This window comes from Egretta garzetta, unplaced genomic scaffold (assembly GCF_000687185.1).
Source record: "Egretta garzetta isolate BGI_Z169 unplaced genomic scaffold, ASM68718v1 scaffold365, whole genome shotgun sequence".
In the NCBI taxonomy this organism is placed as follows: domain Eukaryota; kingdom Metazoa; phylum Chordata; class Aves; order Pelecaniformes; family Ardeidae; genus Egretta; species Egretta garzetta.
Genome location: NW_009259602.1, coordinates 1,503,238 through 1,521,235, shown reverse-complemented (window position 1 = coordinate 1,521,235; position 17,998 = coordinate 1,503,238).

Genomic DNA, 17,998 nt, shown 5'->3' with positions numbered 1-17,998 from the left:
GCGTGCAGGGAGCAGACAGTCTCAATGGCTTCTCCATACTAGGGGCTGGCTGTTATCGCCCTTGGCTGTGCATGGCAAAAGCCATCAATAAGGTCTGCTAGCGAGGAAGCTGGGTAAAAGTTGCTGTCCTCCCCTCCTGCTTCTGTAGAAAAAAACTCATCTCAGCCCTGCAGGCTTCTTTTAGCCGCCTCCATTCCTTCTCTGTGGAGAGACTTTGCACAGGAGCCGCAGACAGGCAGGGGCCATTTCTATTTGCAGCCATCCCAGTGCCTGTGCTTCATCCGCTTGCTGATAAAATGCCCCTCCCCACCGAAACAAAGAGCAGCTTCTAAAAAAATCTACCCGCCCTCTACCTCCAAACCACGCTTCACTTCTGATTGACAGCTTGGGAAAGTTCCTAATTATGTCCCCTGGACACTTCGGAGGCAACCCACCCCACAGTGTGATTTGATGGCTCAGCGAGTGGATGGCCTCGTTTGTACTGATTTATATTACAGAGCCAGATCTAGCCTCATCAGCCTGGCTTGACCTAGTTTTTCTCTTGCATAGGTCAATAAAAACACAGCAAATAGAGCTAATCAGACACTGAGGATGCACAGTTAATTTGGGCTGGTCCAAACTTACAGAAACACTGCAAACTCTGCTGTCATGAGGAAGGAGAGAATAAATCCTTCCCTAAAAAGTCAAAGGGAACTGTACAAAGAACATGCCATTTCCAGGACACATTATGTATGAGGCTTTTTTTTTTTTTTTTGCTTGCTTGCTTCCCTTTTGGCCTGTCTGCATCTGGTGGATGCTGCACGATTCTCCTTCCCCTGAAAGCAGAGAGGATTGGTCCCTTCTCTGCACTGGGGTTATAAGCAATCACCCAAAAGGGCATGAAGTCAGAAAAAAATCAAACAAAAAAAAAAAAAATGTGTGCAGCTGGCTCTAGAGTGTCCAAATAAATCCTGGGTAAATGCCAGGCTGCCTTAGTCACCGGGACAAGGACAACCTCCTTTAAACAGCCTGTGCAGAGAGAGGAAGAGCAGCCACATCAGAGGGCTGGCTACCTGGCGGCACTGTGCCATCGCTGCGGGCGTACAGCCGACGGGACCGCAGGCGGAGCTGGCCCGACAGCGAGCAGACACACGGGAACAGGCGCGCTGTGGAACATGCCTTAGAAAGCAAACATGTGTTAGGCACACACAGCGGGGTAACCCACACACGTAGCCAGGGACAGCCTCGCCAAATGCTTCGTTTTTGTGTGAACACTGACTCACACGTGACATATTAGAGATCTGCAGACAAACACGTCTGCCGACCGGCATGCAGAGAGATGTAATGCCTTACAGCCACACACATGCCATCCCTCCTCAGCCCATCACACCACGTGGACGTGACGTCTGCGTTCAGACATCGGCATAAATATGTCCAAGGCAGAACGCTTACACATATAACGCACGCACGGAGGTGGTGTGCAGGGACCCAGCCATTTTCTGTACTCGTCTGGCCATTGTGTCCCTCCCCAGTCCCACTGCAAACGTAGCACAGCAAAGGTGTACTCTGTGCAAGGGTATTTCCCCGTACAGTCACGCTCAAGCATCGGTTGCAGTGCTGGCCTCTGTCACAGTAGGTATGCAACACAGCTGCAGGAAAGAAAATCACAGATGGGTGTTGTACAGACCATATAGATGCATATAGTACAACATATGTGCCCCTATCCCACAAAGACACAGTCTACAACCTACTTAACGGCTCTCACCTAGCAACCTGCATACTTCCAGCACTAGTGGAAGCCCTTTTCCTCCCCAAAGCAGGCAAGATCTACCGGCAGCCCTGATGGCAGCACTAAGAAAGGACCATACCTGTTAAGGTGCTCCAGCCCTTTGCCCTGCTGGGGTTGCATGTGCTGCTGGGGTTGCATGTCCCACCCTGTGCTCTTGCCCCTCCTTTCTCCTGGCTCTTTCCTCATGTGGAGATTTTCATGCCTCAAGTTAATGAGCCCAGGCCTGAGCGATGCCTAACGAGGGCATCTCACATCCACCTGCTGATTATGGCCACACATAGTGGCTGGCAAGCGGAGCCCACCGGAGTTCAGGGCTAGCTTGGTCTGGGGCTAAGGTCAAGAGTGTTCTTTTCCCTAGGAAAATGAATAGTTGCTTTCTCACACAGCAGACACGTGCAAGCCCACTTTGCAAAGGGGGCAGGAGCCGGTGCCTTTCCCAGGGAATGCTCCCCCGCGGGCAGCTGCGGGAGAGCCTGCCTCCCTGTCTGCAGCCACCGCTGCCAGTTCCACTCAGGGACTGCGGCTTCAGCACTGCAGGCGCTTGGAAGCAGCCTCACAAGGGCAGGCAAAGGGGCCAAGGTCACCCGTACCCACGCTTACACTCAAGTGAGAGCAGTCAGCACGGCGCTCCCATGAGAATAAAAGCTGGCACAGACATGCCAGTAGTGATGAGGTCTCCACTTCTGGACAGAGCTGCCATGCTCAAACTGGCCTCAAACAACCCTGGGAAAGAACATCAATCCCTGCAGGCACTGAGCAGCTGCATCCCGGAAAATGAAATGGCAAGGCTGTCTGTGTGGGGCAGAAGTGGGGAGAAAAGCAGGGCTAGCGTGGGGTGGGCAGAGGCTGAACTGGCCCACGAAGGACTGCAGGGCAATGTGGCCGAGTCGGGGGGGGGGGGAGCCGCAGAGGACCACAGGGCAGAGCAGAGAGGGAAGGAAGGGCTCCCAGCCCAAAGCCCACCTGCGTGCTCCCCCGAGCATGCACGTATGGGGACCGGGCTCCATTCACCACCATGGGGAGAGGGCTTACCTGCCACCAGAACTGCATCAAATACCTTCACCGGAGAGAGGGGGAGAAGCAGCAGGCTCCAGTTCTGTCTGCCATGTGCCGGCTGCTCTCTCAGGAGATGCTCGTGTGTTTGCAGTGAGGGAGAAATGGCAGCTGACAAAAGTTATTCCCAGGCAATTAGCCCCAAGAGGCTGGTGAAGGCTGCAATTGCTGTGCTACATTGCATCCATGTTTTACCGTATCATTGCCAGAGCGGGGAGGAAGGAGCAAGAGCCGAATGCACAGAAATAGGCTTGTGTGTGTGTAGGAGCTCCCACTGCTCTCGTTACAACGCGTGAGGGTATTTCCACATGGGGATCCAGGCCTCCTCCTGATGCACAGGGAAACTGGAGCTCTGAGACCTGGCCCTTGGCTTCAGCTTTCTACCTCTTGGCCCGCTCATTGCAGCAACTAGAAAGAGCTTGGTACTTTCAGAGATTCCTTAGGGAAGGAGTTGTGCAATCCCAGATGCTTGCAGTGACACAGCCTAGCTTTCTCTAAAGAACTGGTTATTCAAAAGATTACAGCATTTGATGTTTGCTTGGTAAGGAAAGGTCTCTATCAGCAAGGTTAAGTTTCTAGGCCAATGTCCTTGACTGACGCAAAAGCCAGTGGGATATGTCCATCCAGAAAAGAAAAAAATAGACCAGTGTTTAAGGACATTGGAGATATCTGGATTTTATTTCCCCCATTTTACCACCATACACCCTAGCCCTGCTGTCCCTTGGAAAGCAGAGCAAGGCCAGGCACAGGAATGCAAGAGCCAGGTGACACCACCAGCTGATGCCAGCACCCATGAGAGGTTTGCCCTTTCCCCCTGCCTCTAGGAAAACTCTGCATTGCTGTGCCATGCTGCCAGGACTCCAGAGAAGAATCAATATTTGCAGAGCAACCCCATCTTCCTGCCTGCTGGCCCTCACCACATCCCACTCCGCAGCATTGTCCCTGTGTCTCTGGTGCTGGAGCATCAGCGTAATGTGATGTGACACCTTCCCCCACACTTTGTTATAAATATCATGTTTCACTGTAACTGTGTCTGACACCCCCTTGGAGGCATTTTCTCGTGCTCCCAGCCAAGATGTGGGCACGTGCAGATCCCCCCAGCATGCACTGCCTCTGATGGCAGGGGGTTGCCCTCCGTACCCTCTCCTTCCCCACCAGCAGCAGCAGAGATATCAGTGGCAGTGGGACGGGGCTGTGTAGGGTGAGCCGCCTGCAAGAGATTCCTTTGCGTTCAGTCTGACTCTTCAGGAAATAACGCTGCTAGACCACAGATCGCTCCCTTTCTTCTTCCATATGATGGATGCCAGTGCAAGGGATGGCGGCTTGTATTTCCTTATGACTGAAGTCTGTTATTTAGTTGGAGAGCAGAACCATCTCATTACCACCGTGCCCCACCACTTCCCCGGGCACCCTCTTTTTAGCCATATGTGCTTGTAGTTATAGTAAAATGCCACTAGATGTCTGTCAGGGTCCTACACATTGCCTGCTAGGAATAGCCCTGGTAAACAAGGGAGACAAGGCTGGGGTGCGAGTTGTGCAGAAAGTTGTGCTGGGTCTGTTTCTCACTTTGTTATCCCGGTCAGGATTTCTGATATTTTTGGACCTGTGGAAAAATCTCGATTTTACATTTATTTCCTTCTAAGAAATGTAGGGAAGCTGAATATTATCTCTATGTACTGTAAGCTTTTCTCCAGTTTCACTGCAGCTGGTTTTAGACAAGTTTTGAAAAGTTTCCCCTCAGGGCGTGACCTCTTAGGTACCTCCATTAGGGCTGCTTCACCTATACTCTCCCATGGGGGCATGGACCATGCTGTTCCCATACCAGCCAAGAGCAAAATCAGCTGTGCAACTGTTGAATAAGCCCTTCCCTTGTAGCAGGACTGGTCACCCAGAATCAATCCTACAGGACAAAACTTTCATGCAGCTCAAGTTCTTTGAAGAGCTGAGGATGTCTTGCAAAGGCTACATCACTTTTTTGTCATCCCACTCTCAGATGAATGTGTCCTGTCCTGAACTCACCAGGCCTGAGCTGACCTCCTGAAGATATCCCTGAGCTCATCCTTTTCTCACCCCTCCAGTCTTCTTTTAACTTGCACTTCTCACCTTTCCCTTGCCCTGCCCTTTCTGGTCCTGGGGGTCCTGTTCTGGTCCTGCTGGCAGCCACGTCCCTCCGTATCAATGGGAGAGATGAATCTGGCCTCACTCTGTTAATGCCGCTCCAGAACATGAACCATGGTGACAGGAGCCCTCAGTGGTTCCTTTGCCATTTACCATAAACCCTGTTGCTCTGAGACCTGCACACCCCTGGGAGGAACGGCAGGCTTTCTGGGAAGAGGGGACAGCCACCTTCACACAAACACCCAATTTATTCCCCAGTTGGGTTCTCTTTCTCACCTGCGGGAGGGTTGGAGCCCGGCAGCAGGCGAGCAGAGCCTCCATGTGTGGCAGGGAGGAGGGGGACCGCAGAGGCTGTGTCAGCCTGGGAGTGGGAGCTGCAAGGTGCCCAGTCCCAGCCGGGAAGGGGCAGTGACTGCAGCTGCCCCTGCTCCTGGATGTGCCCTTGGTGCTGGCAGCAGAGGTCAAGTCGTGGAGCTGCTGCCCAAGAGCCATCACCGAGGCTTCTTCCAGTGAAAGGGCAGCTGCAGCTTTATGACTTCACCTCTTGGGTAACTCTGCAGCAGATGCCATGCAATTACCATCACTGATGTAAGCGCAATTACTGCTCGAGCTGCTTGAGAAATGCCAGTTATTTTTCAGAGGAAATTTCAGAAGGAAATCATCTCTTTTTCTGTTTTGGGGAATTTTAAGTGTCCACTAGCTTCTTTTCCTCTCAAAAGAAAAGTATGCGAAATATGCTTTTCTTAATACTGTTGATGTAAAAACATATTATGGAAAATGCGAGGAAAAAAAGATAAATTTGTAAGAGGGAAACTATTTTTGAGTGGAAAAGAGAGCATTCTACATATTTTACTTTCTTTTTTGAAATCTGTAACCAAAAATTTTTATTTTTCTATTCCAAGGGTACTTATCTTTCTGTGGAATAAAGTTAGATTGAAAAAAAATACTAACCAGCTTTACATCCAGGTCTATCCTGTAGAGGTCAGGATAGCATAGGAGCCTCTGCATCCAGAGCTGTCCCTCCCCATGGCTGCACCGCCCAGCTCCAGGCCAAGGAGATTGTGACAGTCATGGAGAAGAAAAGCAAATTCGCTTCCCTTTTGCTTCACAGCTGACAGCTCAGTATGGGACCAAAGGGGACACCCTGTTAAAATCTCTCGGAAAGGCAGCTGGCTGAGAGCTGGCTGGGAGAAAAAGGCAAAAGGCAGTTAAAAAATAATGGAGAGGACAGAAGAGAGAGACAGAGATAGGTACTTGGCTCCCAAGATCTGGGGATGTAACGAGCACAAAGCATTTGGAAATGCTCAGAAGTTGTGTCTGAAAATCTCCCCTGGCTGATGTGTCAAGGAGCTTCCAATCCCCTTTCAAAAGCTTCCTTTCTGCTGCGCTCGCTCCCTTTGTAATGGGTGGCTGTTTCTAATTATCTGTAAATGTTAAATGTTCCCTAATTCAATCAGAACAACTTGTTCACAGATGGCAAACCCTTCATCTGCTCAGCTTTCAGCGGAGTCTCTGACTCAAGAGCCATTGATCCCTTCCTTCCCAGAGAGGCTGGCTTGAGACATGCAAGGGGTGCGGAGAGGAAAGGAGCCTGTAGCGTACAGGAACAATTCCAGGTCTTTCCCTTTCCCCTTGACAGCTCTCACACCACCCTCTGCTCCCGGGTAACCCAGCACTCCCTCCCGGGCAGGACGCTGCAGTCATGACGCTGGGGATGCATGCTTGGGTTCAGTCTCTCCTCTCCCCACTGCCATATTACTGCTCTTTGTCTTGTCTGAGCGAGCGGTCCTGTTCAGTGCCACCTCATCCCACCTTGCAATAGGCACACAGTGTGGTGTCTTGGATCCCGACGCAGTTATGTCACGGGCCTGAGGTTCATCTCACCCTGCATCCCAGCTCCTGTCACCACTAGGCTAGCTCATGTCAAGCTCATGCCCAGCTGATGCTGATCCCATTGGACTCTGCATTTCTTATCTTGTTGCCTGCTGGTGAATGGCACATGCCGACACTCTGTGTCCTTTCTCATTCCCTGCTCCTAGTACATGCACTCACTCACATCTATCCCCCTCAGCTACGGCACTTGTTCCCTTGCCACTATCCAGACTTGTTGGTTAGGGCAGAAAACTACTGCCCAATGCCCAGGAACAGCCATAACAGGGCTCCTAAATCAGGTATCCCCATTCATGTCACTAAAATTTGCAATTTACAGTACACAAGCCAGGGGCATCGAGGACAAAGGAGGGGGGTGGTGAGGTTTTCTCATTAAATCCAAGGGAAACTCTCTTTACTGCCGATTCCTAATGATTTATTGAAGCATCTAGTCTTCCCCTCAGACCTAGAAAAGGGTCTTGCCTTTGATCAACCAGTGACTCACCATCTGCAGCCGAGGTGATTTACGACAAATGCAAGCTATTTCTGCACATGGAAGGGGAGAAAAATAGGCCTCATCATCCCTGAGAGGGTGGGAAGGATGAAAAACAAGCCGCCCACAGGATAATGCTGGCTGGGCTGCTCCTCGCAGCTCTGCTGCTCCCCCAGCACCTCAGCAGAGCGCCTGGCTCCCCGCGGCAAAAATGCTGCTGCAAGGGGGTTTGTGGGGGAGACTCTTACATCTCAAACAAATGGCTCCATGCCAGGATAGGAATAGAACAGCTTAAATTGTACCCTTCACGTTGCATTGCAGGGCAGGGCATGGGTCTCCATCAGCCATGCCAACAGAGTGGAGCTGTAAGAACAGCCCAGGGGGTGGAGAGCATCAACAGCCACTGCTGAGCACATATCCTGATGCTTCCAGGTCTGAACCTGCTCTTTTCAATACCCATCCTTCCCTCCCTTATGGTGTAGCCAAAATCTAATCCCTTCCAGATCAGGAAACTGTATTTCCTGGAAGCTTGCTTTTTTTTTTTTTTTCCCCCCAAAAATCTCCAGCCAAATCCTGGCACAAACCCCAAAACTTTAAAGACCCCTAAACTCTTTCCAGGACATGCCTAAAACCTGAAGTCCCCCTCCACCATCCCCCTAGCCTTCACTTTCTGCAAAAACGCCTTTAGCTAAAAGACTGGGCCCTGTTTAGAGAAGGAAAAGTCTTCGTTGTTCAGGACGTGAGCAGATTCACAGCTAACATCCAGCCACCCATGAGAGACTCCCAGCACAGCGAGCCTTGCAGAGTCACTGCTCCATATCCTCCAACAACTGGCTAAGGAGAAGCAAAGTCATTAAAATGTGCGTTACACTCGCTGGAACAATCCTTGGGCAGAAGCTTCGTGCAGAGCCCCACTGGGCAAAGTGCTCCACTGCTCAGCGGTGATTAGGGAGAGTTTGTTAATGAAGCAGATTTTAGTGACTAAAGGCAAGTGGAGAGAGAGGAGAGAGAGCAGACTCTTCATCAAATGGTATAATGTGGGCTTGCTGCAGCTGATCTTTGGTGGACATAAATCAGTTCAGTTCTCCCAGCTTTTATCAGCTGAGGATCTGACCCACGGGATGTGCGAATCATTGAAGGGCATAGCACCAATCACATCATAATAAAACTGTTCATCTTTGGCAACTGCCTGCTGCGGATCTCAAAGCATTTTGCAGACGTCCAGAGCTGCTTCAGAGCCATAAAGGTTTTGCTCACATTTCCAAACTTGCCTTTTTCATACACTCCCTGAAGGTTCAAGCTGCTTTAAATCAGGGCGATCCCCCTGAAGCAGAGGAGGGGGGTGTAAAGGGACCCTGAGTAAAAGCATAGTCAGCCTGCTGTTCTGCTCTTGCTGGGCCATCCGCCTCTGTAATGAAAATCAGCATCACCCTGTGGATACCAGCAGAACATGACCAATTTACTCTGTCTGAGGCTCTGTTCCCAGCTCCATGGTACGTGTTTTGCCCTGCGTGAGAGATGAAAGGGCGGATCAGTGCTCTTAAAAGACCCAACTCAGTTTTACCAGTGCACAGATGGTGTGTACAGGAGGATTGCACACACAGCATCCCCAAATGCAGAAAAATATGCTTCCTGTTCCCTTCTTCCCTCTTCTCATTTGTCATCCTCCTCCCCACCTTCATACCTTTTCCCTCACGCAGGAGCAATGGGTCTCCACAGCCACACAGGTAACTCCCATTTCCTGCAGTGGATTGCCAAATAGCCAGGTATGGCCTTCTGCCCTTTACATCTTTCCCTCAGTAGTGTAACTCTACCACTCCAAGTACCCTTGGAGTTTGATGGGAGCAGGGATGGGTGGTTTCGGAGAGACATCTCTCCTTCCCAGAGGGAAACTGGGAAGGAAGGGAAAGAAGACCCCCGCTGTGGTGCTAGGTGGTGTACAAGCACGGAAGAGAGAAGTAGAAGGATTGCAATCAGATCTTACACAGACTTTCCAGGTGTTCTTCAGGCACAAGTACCTCAGTTTGGCAAGCCCTTCTAAATCTCTGCAGTTAGCAGTAAAAATGAGGCGTTTTCCCAGCCACCATCTGATCCTCTTCATAAGTTACTGCTCTGCACTGCCCACCCACCCATCCCTCCTCATCCTGAGGATAAAACCCACTTAGCCAAGCCCCTTCCCATACAGCCCTTCATCACTAGGGATCGATTTCCTATATTGACTGAGCAGGCCCCAGCCATTAACGAGTTCATTTTCCATCACTTAGATGTAGATGGATTCCCTCAGGAGCCCCAGGGTCACCGAAGTTTCATTAACAGACACTGTAAAAGTATTTAAATACATTTTAAAAAAATCACTTGACAAATGGAGTAAGTCCATAATCCTGCTCCTCTCAGGTTATCTTGAAAGACAAAAGAAAGCTTTGCTGCCTGCAGAAGGACAAGAAGCCCTTAACACCTTGTCCCTGCCTTTATCCAACACATCACAACATATCACCTCTAAAGAGGTGCAGTTTTCCATAATGCTGTAGATGGAAACCATCTATTCATTTATCCAAGCTCTGGCTGAGCATATACCAGTTACTAAGGGCTTTTGGCCTCCAACCTTCCCTCCTAGCTGTGACACATTGTCTGGTGGTAAACTGAGGCATGAAATGATGAAGATTCAGACCCAGGTCTGGATGCTCAGATACGCTAGCAGCACACATATCATAGACAGGCATTAGTAGCTCTGCTGCAAAGTGAACTCTTATCCCAATTGGTTATATCAGGCCAAAAAAACCTCCCATAACTGAGCCCTATCTGACCTTGAACACCACACAGAAAATTACATGGGAAAATATGTGTCAGAAATAAAGGCTGAACTCAGCAGTCTATTTCTGCTGCTAAAAGATTTCTGAGTTTTTGCCACAGATCTCTAGAGGACATGCTGAATTTTACCACCATGAAACTCCATGTAGATGCTGGCTTAGCTGTCACTCCATGAGAGGGGTTTGGAACCCAGAAACACCACCAATTCTCCACCAAAAACATGGCCATGGAAAATTCAGCCCTGCAGAGAGTTTCCATTCTGAGCTCATTTATGTCAAGAACTCAAGTTACACATTCGAAAAATTTGCAAACAAAAATTTAATGTGACATTTTTCTCCCCGCTTGGAAAGAGATGACTCATTAAGTCAGTCTACAACTCTTACTGGGTGCCCAGGATGGCAGGGTCTCGCAGCAGTTGGAAGTATAGTCACATTATCCCCCAACACTAGGAGGAAGGGCAAATAAAGCTGCCTCCCCCAAGTCCCAAGCATGCGTGAATCCTTTCTCCTGATGGGAAGGCTGTAAAGTACCATAGAGCTACCGAATTTTTCCTAATATCTTTTTCCATCACAACTCAACCAAACAGCTAGTAGGAATTAGCAGGCAGTGCCTGACTCTTTGACCGGTTGAGTGAAAGTCTGGATAGACTTGCCATGGGGACAAATGCTCGTCCTCAATGCCAGGCTGGCAAATCTCCCAGGGAGATGGGCAAAGCCTCCCTATCCAGCGTCTTTGGAAAGGTCTCATGATCTCCTAGGAGCGCAGCATAAGGAAGGTGACCTCCTCCCTCCAGTATCTGCAGAAGAAAGCAGGAGCTCATGGATGGAGGAGAGAGATTGCTCCCACAATTAGACAGCAGGAGGAACTGGCCCATGAGGTGAGGTTTGTCCTCGGAGAGAGAAGAGTAATGTCATTTCACTGGCCCCTCTGCAGTTACTCCAGGCTGACAGAAACATTTGCCTTGGAGTCCCTCCAAATTCACATCGCTAACTCCTCAGACTGCAGCAAAATTTCTCTGAGTAGACTTCAGCCGGGCCCAGTTGGCATTTACAAAACAGGCTGCAAGGGGGATCGCTCCAGGTTCACAAAAGCACTGTTTAGAGTAAAACCCCTTGCCTTCCCTGGGATGGTGGAGGGGCGTGCACAAGAGACCTCCACTGCATGCACAGCCTGGCAATAGTCTTCCCCTGCTCACCAACAGGAGATTCATTAATGCCGACAAGGTAAACTCAGGCTGTATTATTCATATCTGTATTTATGAAGTATTTATGCTGACAACCTAGAGGGCGATAAATCAGCATCACCGGGATGTGTTGATTCCTGTGGCCGATTCTGATGCTGACAAGGCTGATGCCTGCCTTGCCTGGCGGAGGGGGGCAGAGGGCCCTGCTCGCAGAGAAACAGCTCGTTTGTGACAGCCAGAAATAAACGGCCCGGCTGGGAGAGGGGGGGAGAGAGAGAGGACAGCCTTTGCTGGATGTGCCTCAGAAGCAAATGGCAAGGATTGAATGGGGAAGCTGTCGGTGCAGCAGAAACGCTTCCCCACCTGGATTTTAACAAAGCTCGCACCCGCGTAGCTGCGCCAGCCGGGAATGGGTCTGTGCCCAGCCACCCCAGCACAGACAGGGGTGGGGGCTGCCCCGCTGCCCCCCAGGTGGGGCTGCTCTAGGTTCACTGCAGCAATTGTGCTCAACTCATTCCAGATTTACACCACAAATTCCCATGTCTGGGCTGAATTTGCTGCAGATTTGCTAAAGTTAATGCACTGGAGTTGCTCCAGAGGTACACCTTGACAGGGGGGAGTGGATCTGGTCCAGCTCCAGGGATTCCAGCAGGGTGACAGTGGAGTTACCCTGCTGATGGCAATGTGCCCCTCCAGACTCATTGTGGTGGCTGCAGGGGCATTGCTCCCCATTCACAGCAGCAGCTCTACTGCCATTGCATCAAATTTACGCTCTCGTGCTATTGGCTTTTTTTCACTTGACAGCCTGCAAATGAGACAGGCCTGCAAACCCCTTGACTTCTCGCCCTGTGATCCAGAGATCGGGTCCCAGAAGAGCTTATGCAAGAAAAAAAGGCCTATTTGTCCAACTGCTAAAAGCAAAGGTCTTATTTCCACTTGTAAATTTACAGCAAGTTCCGATCCTGATTCAAATCCGAAGCAGAGCATGTCAGTGAATTTCCAGTTCAGAAGAAATCCTCTCTGTGGCTTTTCCCTCATGGATGACTGCACAGCAGCTTCTAAACCCCTCAGTCAGAAGGCTATTCTGGGTATTGGTTTGGGACTCTGTGTCCTGCCTTCCCTGCCATGCATGGGCACTGCCAAGGCACTCAGGAAGGCAGGGCTATGGTGCTGTTCAATAATGCATGTTATTTCCTAATACAATAACCGCTGAGGCTTGTGCACGCTCTGAATGAGCTGTGCCAGTGCTGGAGAGCGTATCGGTTCATACGTTGCAGCCGAGAGACAAGTCTTGAAGAGACGAGAGAGAATTCTCCTTGCTGGACCTCATTAGCCATGCCAGGAACACATGTCCTTTGAAATATTTCTGTTGATTTCATGTTCTATTTCTCCTCTGTATTTTCTTTCTCTGTGCCATCGCATCGCCGTGAAATGCTGTGCCTAATCTTCTGCCCAGCGCCGGCCCTCTCTGCATGCAAACATGCACACCCAATCCCAAGTGCAAGCCCGCATGTTTGCGTGCATGTGAGTAAGGCAGACCTTTTAATTCCTTCTTAGATGTCAGCTCCATCAAGAAAGATGGTAGCTCCTTCTAGCAAGCATTTAAGCAGCTTTGCTGAAGCTGACGCGGTGCACGCTCACATGCACCCAGACCCCTTGGCGAAGCAGATGCTGGGTGGCCGGGAGCTGGGGCTCCTCAGCACTCCGAAACGCTGGGGTGCTGGGCCGGGCCGGCTCCGGGGGGGCTGGAAGGCAGTAGCCAAGGCCTGTTTGTCGCCTTGCTCTCAGCGGGGCTGGTGGCTGGTCCCAGTGGCTGCCTCGTGCCCGGGGCGCGGCGGGAGCTCGGTGGTTGGGCTCGGGGCAGCGGCGCCTGGGGCCGGCTCCCAGGCTCGGGGGGGAGGATTGCACAGAGGCACCAGCCAGTTTGGCCTTGCCTTTTTCCTTGCAAGGTCTCTGTCTGCTCCTGTAGAAATGCTCTCCTGCCATGCAACGGGCACGCATCTGCCCCGGTGGTCCCCATCCCGGGAATAGTGGGATCAGCTGCACCCCCTCCTTCTGCTCTGTCACTGCCTGCACGTGGAGACGTGACCCTGGTTCCTGCAACCGTAAGCCAGGAGACACCTCAAGACCGCTCACAAAGTTTGGTACCCTTTTCCTAACCTATCAACAGATGGAGCCTCCATCCCTTCCTCTGCCTCGCTCAGAGAGGATCCCAAATTAAAAACATCTCCCAGCAGTAACATTACCGTTGGCACAGAAAGCCAAGAAGAAAAGAGTGGACCAAAGAGCTGTGTGGTGCGGTGGTTTGCGCTAGATGTGGGTGCTGCTTGCAGCTGCCTTACCCTTGCAAGAGCACTCCAGCCCAAATTCATCCCCAGTTCGCGGCTGGTTGGATTGAAAGGCACTCAGATCAGCATTTCCGAATTGTGGGTCCTCCCAAGCCCACCAGCCTTGCAATTCCAGCCACTTCCCACCGAAATCTCATAGCAGAACTCATACTGCTTTCTGCAAGGCCAGAATTCCTAATCTCCCTGGGCTTCTTTTCTCCATGTATAATGAGGATTATGGTTTAATTCCTGCCTCACAAGGGGGTGCTGTGGGGATTGAGAGGGTTAAGGCACTCAGATAGCATTGCAGCAAGGCTATTACAAGCCCTTCAACAGAGGGGGCCAGAAAAACCCCACTGCTGTTTGCAGACTGCTTACCACTTGCATCAGCTTCCATTAACTGGGCGGCAATTTTCTGACCAGTTCAGATTTAATTTCTTCCCCAACTGCTGGCCCTATCCCGAGAACAGCAGGACAGGAGTGACTATCAGCACTGAATTACCTTTTAAAAGGATGGTGCTTTCAGATCTGAAGGAGTGTCTGCTGTCTCTATAGTGTATGTCTGTGTGTATGTACGTGTGTTCATGTAAGCATGTAGGAGGCTGTATCAGGAGAGCTCAGAAGTGAAGCCAAGCAGAGAATCAGCTCAGGAAGCCCTTTGCACCTCTGATCCCTCATTGTTGACTGCACTGCAGACACATTATGTGTGCTTACAGATGAAAAAGCAAAAATAAAACTGATGCTGGCCTTAAAATTCTGTTCAGCACAGCCTTCTGCACTGATTCAAAATGTTTATAAACACAGAAGTTAATGTAATCAGCGCTGCAGCAAATACACACCAGGTACACGGCGGAGACAGGAGTGTCAAATGCGCTCCCAGCTCAGAATGACAGGCTTCTGCTGTGGGCTCTTCATCAAACAAAAGCAGCTGAAAAAACCCACTGAGGAATGTTTTAAAGAGTAATTCCTCCTCCCCCCGCTTCTTCCCGCCCTCCAATCCCCTCTAGTAATCATAGTTGTAAAAAAGAATGCAACATGTCCATTCCCACTGAGCCTTTCAAGTTGCAGGGCCCTGCCAGACCGCGTGTGTGCAGGGAGCCACTGGAAAGCGGCCACTGCTCAGGAAGGGGAGCGGCGGCACAGCCCCAGACAGCAGTGGAGAAGCTGGAGTTCACCAGTGTGGGGGAATTCCTGGGTGACATTTCCTCCTCCTCCGTGGAGGATGGAAAGGCAGTGGTCCCCTGAGGGCCATCCATCTGCCCAGCCCCATTGTTCCTGAGCCTGTCCTGTGCCCATCCCAGAGCAGACAGGAGCTGCACTTAGGAAGAGTTGGAGGAACCATTTTGCCCATATGATTCCAGCCCAGCAACTGTTCAGCCCCGGGGAAGGATGTGTATCAGCTTGCCAGGGAAGACCCCATCCAAAGGAGTTGTGTCATTGCAGAGCCCTTACCAAACCCATCCCATGTCCTCCTGCACATTGCCAAAAGACCGTGCTCAACCACGTTAGCCAGTGGGAAGCATTTTGGGAGGTGCGCATGAAACGTCCTATTACAGTAGGTTGCTGCAGAGACGTTACCTCACATGTCAGCATCAGCAGAAAACTCTTGTGCTGGCTGAACAGCCAAAATGCTGGGCGGACAAAACAGTGCTTGACTACAAGCAAGCTTTTTTTTTTTTTTCCAGCCAAATGTTGTTTCATGCTTTAATTGCAATTTTCAAGAACTATATTAGCATGACAACTTATGTAAGTGTCGGCCAAGTTACTATACCATTTCTAGTATCTGTGCCTAAAACAGATTTCACAGGGGTGTAGAGGAAGGGGCTTGTATAACTTTTGGATCTCTCTTCTGATGGCTAGTTGCCATCTAAAATGAGACTTCTGCCACCCCGAAAAATCAAGCAGGGCTAAATATCACTTCTGTGCAGTATTAGGAATGACTTTCCTTCAGGAAGGGGGGATTACTCACAGCCCCGTCCTTTGGACTACCTGAAGCACCAGGTGGGTTGTTTTTTCCTCTCCTTGTTTCTAGTCAAATACGTTTATAGATTTCCAAGCCTCAGAGTGGTTCACGTGTTCCTGTACTCGGAGTGTAATGGATGGGCAATCTTTGAAACCCCTGCCCTATTATTGCAGGCACCATGACATACGAAGTAGTTAGGGCTCCTCCTCCATGTCTCTGGCTGGGATGCACTTTAGAAACCTACTGCTGCGAGGGTTAGAAACAAGGAAAGAAACAATCGGCTAAACCAGCTGATACAGCAAAGCAGAAGGCAGCCCCATCAGCCCCTCAGAGGACATGCACACAGAGATCTCCCCAAATCAAAAAAATAAGTATGATGCAATTAAATATGTTACATATTATGATCTTCCTCCCCTAGAAATAACAAAAACTGCCAAACCAAAGTATTCTGCTCCTGCCTTTCCTGCTCATGCAGAAGTCCCCTTGGGCTTCACGGAAATTTTGGACTCACAAAAAGCTGCAGAACAGGGGCCTCATGGCACTGTGTAATAAATCTTAGAAGTTAACAGCCAGAACTGTGCCAAATGTGATGGGTTTTGCTTTGTGCAGGATCATGAAAATAATACATTCTGGCTCAATAAGTTAGGCCTGATGCACCAGGGCTAATGGTCTACTGCTGCTGCTGCTAATGGATTTACATTTTTGTCTCAAATGTTTGAGGTCTGTGATTTGGGAGGCCAAAGCCCAAGGCTCTATCAAATCTCCCCATATTCTTGAAGGGAAATCTTAATTGTACCCCAGACATAGCACTGAAATGTCACCTTCCTTAGATCAGGCTATGATCAGTCCCGAGATTTCCTTTCTGCAATTGATTTCAGATTTGAGTTTGCAACAAACCAGGGGGGAATTTCATGTGCAAGCCCCCAGCAACAGCACTCCACCTCCTAGCCCTCACAGTGAACAACTCGGGCAATTCCAGTGTTTGCCAAACCATCACTGCTCCCCGTGGCCAAGCAGTGCACCAATGGCTTGCCAAGGGTGGGAACAGACCTGCCTGGTGTGCTGCATAACCACAGCTTTGGCTATCCGCTTTCCTTTCACAGAGGAAAACCTCTAGCTGCTGGGCCTGTGAAGGAAACCCTGAAGGTGTGAAGTGAGGGTAACCACCCCAAGATGTCTTTGCCTGGATCTGCAGAAAGCTTAAAACGAGAGTGCTGAGACCTGGCCTGCCCCACGCGCCTTACAGAGGCTAGCTCGGTGCCAGTCGCAATACGTTAAAAGGGAGACGGGAGAGTATTGCACTGGGAAAAATGTAACTTGGAACATTGTGTAATGTGGGGGACTCAATCGCGACGTAGAGAGGCCTGCCCCGGGGAGTAATGTCTCACCGGAGGCATCTCTTTAATGGAGTCAGGAAAAGAAATGGGATTTTATAGATTAAAGGTGAGACTAGCCAGATGAAACACAGCCCGGCCAGGAGAACCAACCACTGGAACAACAGTTGCAAGGATGCGGGGAGCTCACCATATCTTGCCTGTCCGCAAGGACAGCGGGTTGTGCTCCTAAGCTCTGGCCTGCAGCTTTACAGAAGAGGCAGGAGGCAGAAATCGTCGGGGCAAGTTCAGCAGCCTCCGCTCCACAAGCAGGATGTCCAGAGGAAACCCAGTGGCCTTAAAGTCTGGGAATCTATGAACTAAACCTCATTACTACGTAATAACTTTTGTTATTTTGGAACAAACCTTGTATCTGACTAATCCGCTTTGTTACAGAGCTGCCCATCCTTCCCTTGAACAGGAATTAAGTTCTAAAGGAATTAAAAGGAGGAGGAGACTGCTGAAGGGGTCCTTAGAGGTATCTTTTAATAGCTGCTGGCTGCCCCCCCCCTTCCTTCTCTGCTATGTGTGGTATCCTTCCCCACTGATTCTGTCCTTTTCTGCTTGCCAGGCATTGATTTGTTCCTGTGTTGTTCTAATGGAGCTTGAAATCAACATGACTTTGTTGGTGGTTGTTGTCATTGTTGTTCACATCTTTGTTTGGGGTTCAGCATCCTTGCGGAGGCCAGGGCAGCTCAGGAGCTGGCTTCAGCAGGCTAAATGCCTCCTTAGCAAAAGAGCCGCAAAGGCTGTGTCTGTGTCCACATCATAAGGGCTGTGACAAAGCACGACAAACCAGTGCCTCCCTCCCCCAGTGCATCAGCCCTTGTGCTGATTCTGAATCCCCCCGCTTATCAGCGCGCACAGAACGTGTCCAGAACAAGCTCCTTCCTTCCAGCAGGCCCCATCAAAACGCTGTATATTACTTAGGATCTCCATCCCAAGCATTTATGAGGGTAAATCTCGGCTCCATGTGACAGCTACGCCTATTTCACAGGCGGTTTATGTCAGGCATTTTTGTGTCCTATCGATGGCCAGGGCAG